General features: G+C 36.9%; 1 pseudogene; it reads right to left on the bottom strand.

Annotated features, from left to right (window-relative positions):
* Positions 1 to 2,775: 2,775 nt before the first annotated feature.
* On the bottom strand, positions 2,776 to 2,875 carry LOC112536297 (annotated as a pseudogene).
* Positions 2,876 to 7,732: the final 4,857 nt, after the last annotated feature.

Below are 7,732 nucleotides of genomic sequence, written 5' to 3'. Positions count from 1 at the left end.
ATTCTCTTCCATATGGCATACGTAAGGATTGAATCAAAATGATTTAAAGACAATGGTAGATAAAGCACACAAAAGAAAGAAAGGACGTGGGCGATAAGGAAGGACAGATCCTAATGGTGCAAATCCTGAATCGGGATATTTGGGCGTCCCTTAATTCTCGCTGCTCCCTCTCTTATAAAAGATTCATCCACGATCATTGTAAGCATGATATCAATACTCTATCAGCTAATTTTCTTTCTTTGCATTGGTCCAAGCATTGGATCAGTATTTGTGATTGCCGCTTCAATGAGCATTTTCACTCAACACTCGTATTTATGCTCTCAAAATAAAACCAAACCCTCATACTAGACAAAGATTAGAAAGAGAGGCACAAAAGAGATGAACAAAATGAGAACATAAGTAGGATTTCAGATCCGATAAGGAAAAAAATCACAAGTTCTTTGTTCTTTTTCATACGGCTAAGTGTAAGGATCAAATCGAATTGATTTAAGCACAATGATAGACAAAGAACACAAAAGAAATGGAAGACGTAAGTGATAAGTCAAAGTTTGCTAGCGCGAGTCTTCATAAGTCGGAAAAGCTCTTGAAAGAACGCACAACTTTATTTCCTAAAATGTAGAAAACTAAAATAATATGCTTATGATATGCATAGTTTTACATATAATTGCTGACATGTTACTGCACATTTTCATTCCAAGATCACCTGTGTTTTATGTCCTTTTGTTTGAAGAGATTTTATAGGTCCATCATCAGTGCTTTAGCAATTTTAGATCAATTTCGAGCGAAAACAGATGAAATAAGAAGCTTTTGACCTTGGGTTGACTTTTAGGAAGTCAACATTGCCCGTGTTGGAGCCCGTGCAGAAATTTCAAGCCGTGTAACTTAAGCACTTTGAAGAAGCATGTTTATTGAGGGTACCACGCCCTAGAGCACGACCTATGCTGGTTAACATGGGAAAGAACACAACCATGCTCGATTCAATTCATTTTGTCAATTAGAGTCCAACACGACTCATGTTGAGGGACACGGGCTAGAACACGCCCGTATTTGTGCAATGAATAAAAGGAACGAGCCAAAAAGAGAAAAGAGAGTTCCAGATCGGCGATTTTGACTTTTTATCTTCCATTGTAATTTTGCTAGACGTGTTGTCAGGCATTTCAGGTGGCTTCTAAGAAACTGATTCCACATTGGAACTTCAGATTCGTGATTTAGGTTTTGGATTGAAGGTTGAGGATGAGTTTTGGAGCAAATCAAGAAGCAATTCTGAAGATCAACCGTAGTATAGATCAAGACTTGTAGCTGTTCATCCAATTTTAGGAAAAGGGTGTATATGTTACGATTTCTTTATTCTTTCATTGTAATTGAGTTCATATTTGCTTTAGACATGAGCATGTGTAGCTAGATTGGTTGAACCAATTGGGGTTCCTTACTATGTTGGCTTTGTACTAAATTGTTGAGATTGGTTGAGCTTCCTTTCTTGTATTCTTTTTGTAATTAATAATTAAATCCAGTTCTCTTTACATCGAATGTGTTGATTACTGTTCATAGAATTCTTTTAGCAATTGAGAAATTCTAATTGAGTTTGAAAATTTAATCACAAGATCAGGTTAATTTTTACTTAGAGATAAGATTAATTAATTTTCCGGATTAAGAATTAACAAAGCTTAATAGAGGCGGATTAAAGCTTAAGGCTAACTTAATAATCAATAATTAGGAAGAGATTCCAACTTTAGGTTCTTAGATTTAGGAATTTGGTTGTCTCGAGAGGGAAACTAAATTCAGTTAAGAATTCATCCACGGGTAGGATAATCGGACTCAACAATCTGTTACCTTTTGTTTGATTGACAACTATTCTAGGTCCCCTTTAGGTTTGCTTTCTTATCTTAATTGGTCTATTAACTCATTCATTTCTGCATTCCATTTTGAACTTAGCTTTTAGTCATTAGTACATCTATAAACCATCCATCATTAATTTTAGGCTAGATATCAAAGAATGAAATATTTTAATACTTGCTGTTGTGCTAGGTTACATCAATAGGTTCACTGCCTTAGTTGTAGTTGCATATGCAGCGCATCAAGTTTTTGGCGCAGTTGCTAAGGAATCTTTATTTGAAAACCATAGTGAAATTTGCTATTTGTTACTTTAGCCATTTTTCTTTTCTGTTTTTGACATTTACTTTTAATTCATTTATCCATTCATTTATTTGCTTGGTTTGTTGCTGCCTTGTTCATTTTAGGTAGTTTATGACCAGGAGTTCTAATTCTGCACAAGTAGACCCTCTGCCCATACCAAAGCGATACCTCAGGCAGCTGAGGAAGCGATTAGACGTGGAGGAGGAGAAGTAGATTGAGATTCCTGTCCATATACTAGTAGACATAGGAGACGACAACAACAATGTCGCTGAAGCGAACAAGACGATGTACGAGTTTGCTAGACCTTCCTTGGAGGGGACGCACTAGTATATTAAGGCCGCCTATTGCAGCAAACAATTTTGAAATTAAGCCAAATGTCATTCAGATGGTGTAACAGAGTGTATAGTTTGAGGGCTTGCCTAGTGAAGATCCTAATGCTCACATTGTGAATTTCTTAGAGATTTATGATACCTTCAAAATAAATGGGACTAGCGATGATGCCATTCGGCTTAGGCTGTTCCCATTTTCCTTGAAGGATAGAGCAAAGAGATGGCTATGGTCCCTACCAGCCAACACCATCACCACCTAGAGTTTTTTGGTTGAGAAATTCTTTATAAGTACTTTCCTCTTGGTAAGATTGCAAAGATGTGTAATGATATTTCTTCTTTTGTGTAGTTTAATGATGAGAGCATGTATGATGTGTGGGAGAGGTACAAGGACTTGCTAAGATGTTGCCCATTATGGATGTAGGTGCTGACTTTTTACAGTGGGTTGAACTCATCTACGAGGCAGATGGTAGATGCAGCTGCAGGTGGGGCCATCAATAGTAAGACGCTAGAGTAGGCCCAGAATTTAATTGAGGAGATGGCCATGAACACATATCAGTGACAGTCTTCTAGGAGTAGGGCAAGATGGCAAGGAGTGGTGAACCAGGTAGATTCTACATCAGCCTTGGCAGCTCAGATGGAGCTTTTAGCCAAGAAGATCGACCAGCTCCAGTTGCCAGTCCAAGGAGCATAGCTTGGCTACGAGTCTTATGGTGGCCCGCACTACAGGAAAACTGTAATGCGAGAGTATGTTTATTTCATCTTCTTTTTCTGCTGACCATGACCAAGTTGATTATATAGGAAATGCGCCCAGGCAGCAGAATAAACCGTATAGCAGCACATACAACCTAGGGCGGAGAAACCATCCCAATTTCGGGTGGCGAAATAACAACACCTAGGGTCCACCAGGATTTCAGCAATTGCACTAGCAGCAACCCCAACAGTAGACTGTTATCTCTCAACTACTTTAGAACTAGGAGAAGAAGCCCAATTTAGAGGAATTAATGATGAAGTTTGTGTCCACTTCAGAGAACAAGCTTCAACAAAGGGACGTAGCTCTTAGAAATCAATAGGCCTCCATACAAAACTTGGAGACTTAAATAGGCTAGATTTCTAGGATGTTGGCTGAGAGACAGCCAGGGACTCTGCCTAGCACTACAGAGTCCAACTCGAGAGAGCATGTGAACGCAATCACGTTGTAGTCAGGTAAGTATATTCCTAGTTCTTCCTCTATTTCTAATGATGCACAGGTAGATACAAGCAGGGAAGTTGAAGCTACCAAGGCGAAGTAACTAGAAAAGGAAGAGGCAAAGGAGATTCGAGTGAGGGAATAGCAGCCTAAAAATTCTATACCCTGCCAGGTTGAAGCAGGCGCAAGTCAAGCAGTAGTTTGGTAAATTTCTAGATATATTTAAACAACTACATATAAATTTACCTTTTGTTGAAGCTATTTCACAAATGCCTAGGTGTGCGAAGTTCTTAAAGGAGATTTTTAGCAACAAAAGGAAGTTTGAGGACTTGGCTTGCGTGACACTAAACGAGGAATGTTCGACAATTTTCCAGAACAAGTTACCGAAAAAGCGACATGATTTAGGGAATTTTACTATTCCTTGTGTTATAGGTAACTTATCTATTGATGATGCTTTAGCTGATTTAGGGGCTAGTAATAATGTAATGTCATAAAACCTGTTTGCAAAGTTAGGGCTAGGAGAGGCTAAACCCACTAGGATGAGTACATAGTTAGCTGATAAGTTTGTTAAGTATCCTAGGGGTATTGTAGAGAATATGCTTGTAAAAGTAAATAAATTTTTATTTCCTCTTGATTTTGTGATCTTAGACATGGATGGTAAGGGTAGTGTACCCTTGATTCTAGGTAAACATTTTCTTGCAACATCTAGGGCAATGATAGATTTTTGTGATGGAAAGTTAAAATTAGGGTAGAAGATGAGACTGTCACCTTTGACTTGAATAATTCTATAAGATAGTCTTTAGATCATGATAATGTTGTGTATGCTATTAATGTATTTGACGATGCTATTGAGACACAGTTGTAGGAAGTATGAGTTACAGACCCTCTACAAGTTACTTTGCTAAGGGGAAATGAGCATGAGTTGCCAAATGAGGAAGTTTTAGAGCAGCTTGAGTTTTTGTTAGCAAACGAGCCAAGCAACAATACTAATGAGTTTGTTGTGATTGATAGTATAGGTGTACAGAAGTTGAGGCCATCACTTGAGGAACCACGAGTTCTCGATTTGAAAGAGCTTCCACAACATCTCGACTATGCACATATGGATGAGGATAACAGGTTGCTTGTCACTCTAGCAGCAGACTTGACACTAGAGGTGAGGGAAATGACATTGCCCTCTCTAAGAAAGTACTCAAAAGCGGTTGCATGGAGTATTGCTGACATACGTCAAACCCGCACGTGCAGACAATGGTCACCGAGTCGAGCTAAATGACTCGAAACAAAGGAAAACGCTTTTAGGAGGCATCTTAACTTTTATTTTATGTTTTTGATACTTGAATCTTTAGTTTTAGAACATTTTCCTAGTTTTGGTTTTTATATTTTATTTAATTTTTATTTTTAATTTCTGTTATTTCTATATCTTTCAATTTTAGCTCATGCCGAGGATGCATAAAGTTTTCACTCCACCAGCCTCGATGAGTGATCATGGCAGTCTTCCCTAGATCTTCTTTTATTTTTTGCATTTATTTACTTTATTTTTCTTACATGTTATGTACTTGGATTTTATTATTTCTGCTTCTCTTATTTGCACATCCCATGCGGGGTACCCACTTCGTTTTACATTGAGGATAGTATGTTCTTCAAGTGTGGGGTGGGTGTGGGTAAACTGTATGTTCTTTTCTCTTTCCTATGATTTTTAGATGTGTCTGAAATTGCTATTGCTAATGATATATATATTGTTAGGATGTTAGGATACTATGTCTTTATAAACTTAAGTATGCTATTTTTGAGCTAATTGACAATTTGATTTATAGAATTTCAATTACTTTTCTTTATTGTTTATTATCCTTGGAAAATAATTAATGGTGTTTAACACATTAACTTTGCCGGGTTAAATCAGTGTTACTTAATTATTTCTTGAGTTGTCAAATTTTAACTTAGAATGTTGATTATGTCATATGCATTTCTTAAGTGATGACTCAATTTATGATGTTGAGAACCAATTGCAACTAATAAACACACTTCAAATGTGAGATTTTGTGCTAGTTGAGCATTCACTATACATATGCTCTTTATATTTCTTGTTTGAGTGTGCATTGTACTTGGCTTTGCTTCTAGAACTTGCTTTGTAATGCTTGTCCAGGTTACATGAATTTGTGAATACCATTAGATGATTTGGCCAACTTAGAATTCACCACACTTGACCAAAAGCCTACCCTTTGTGTTTCCATTAGTTAGTCATGGTTGAGCTTTTACCGTTTTCTTCATTTTACACCATTTCACACTTTACATCTTAGCCTTTCATTTTTATCTTTTTTTTTTTTATCTTTATGCTAGAATTTTTATGATTTGCTCTCTCTTATTTGGGATTAAAATGCCATTTGCTATGTTGGTAAATTCACTAAGTCCTTTTGATATTTTAAATGCTCCCTTCAATCCAAACTTTATTTTTTCTTTACTTTATTCAGTTGTATGCAGCAGTTCCCTTATAAGCTGGTAGTTAAAAAAAAAAAACAACAAAATTCTTTATTTCTTTATCTCTATATTGGATTTAGAGCATTTTCGAGCATTATTCTACAAATTAAGGATTTTAGTGAATGTGGTTTTGAATTTTTAGGCATTTAATCCTTTGAGCATACATGTTTGTTTATTGCAAGAATTTCCAGCATTTTTACACCTCTTTCCCAAATCTCCATACCTTTACCTTAGCCCCGTTACAACCCTGGTAAAGACCCTTTGATTTTTGTATTCATTTGTTTGCAGTAGCGGAGATAGGATTTATGAGCGAGCTTATGGTAGCAGGTTTTTTGCATTTGCTTTGAGGAATTTGTTTCTCACCTTCTACACACTTTGAGTGACTTGAGTGATCCCTGTGAGAAATTGGATTTTGATGTCTGTTATTGAGTTGTTGTTCTTTATTCATGCATTGATATTATCTCCATTCTCTGCTAATGATTTGTAGCTTGACTTATGATTGAGTTTCTTTTAGGATGTGTTGAATGCTATCTGTTGTGGCCTAGGGGCATGAACTTTGAGGATTTGCTGACTGCAGTTTTGTGAGGTTGAATTGTTAATTGCTTGAGGACAAGCAAAAGCTTAAGTATGGGGTGATTTGATATGCAAGGTTTTACACATATTTGCTGGCATATTACCGCGCATTTATTGTATTTTTATTCCAAGATCACCCGTGTTTTGTGTCCTTTCATGTTTTAGGAGATTTTATAGGACCATCATCAGTGCTTTAGCAATTTTACATCAATTTCGAGCGAAAACGGACGAAATCAGAAGCTTTTGACCTTGGATTGACTTTTGGGAAGTCAACACAGCCCATGTTAGAGCCCGTGCAAAAATTCCAGCCTGTGTAGCTTAAGCACTTTGAAGCAACACGTTTTCTAAGGGTACCACGCCCTAAAGCACGGCCTGTGTCGGTTAACATGGGCAAGAACACAGCCATGCTCGATTCAGTTCATTCTATCAATTGGAATCCAACACGACCCGTGTTGAGGGACACAGATTAGAGCACGCCCATATTTGTGCAATGAATAAAAGAAACGAACTAAAAAGAGAAAAGAGAGTTCCGGATCGGCGATTTTGAATTTTGATCTTCCATTGTAATTTTGCTAGACATGTTGTCAAGCATTTTAGGGGGCTTCCAAGAAACTGATTCCACCTTGGAACGTCAGATTCGTGATCTAGGTTTTGGATTGAAGGTTGAGGAGGAGTTTTGGAGCAAATCAAGAAGTAATTCTAGAGATCAACTACAGTGTAGATCAAGGCTTTGAGCTGTTCATCCAATTCTAGAAAAAGGGTGTATATGTTTCGATTTCTTTGTTCTTTCATTGCAATTGAATTCATATTTGCTTTAGACATTAACATGTGTAGCTAGATTGGTTGAACACATTGGGGTTCCTTGCTATGTTGGCTTTGTACTGAATTGTTGAGATTGGTTGACCTTCTTTTCTTGTAATTTTTTTGCAATTAATAATTAAATCCAGTTTTGTTTACATTGAATGTGTTGATTACTATTCATAGAATTCTTTTAGCAATTGAGAAATTCTAATTGAGTTTGGAAATTTAATGGCAAGAT

This window comes from Ricinus communis, chromosome 3, assembly GCF_019578655.1.
Source record: "Ricinus communis isolate WT05 ecotype wild-type chromosome 3, ASM1957865v1, whole genome shotgun sequence".
NCBI lineage: Eukaryota > Viridiplantae > Streptophyta > Magnoliopsida > Malpighiales > Euphorbiaceae > Ricinus > Ricinus communis.
This window is presented reverse-complemented; position numbering and strand designations above follow the sequence as displayed.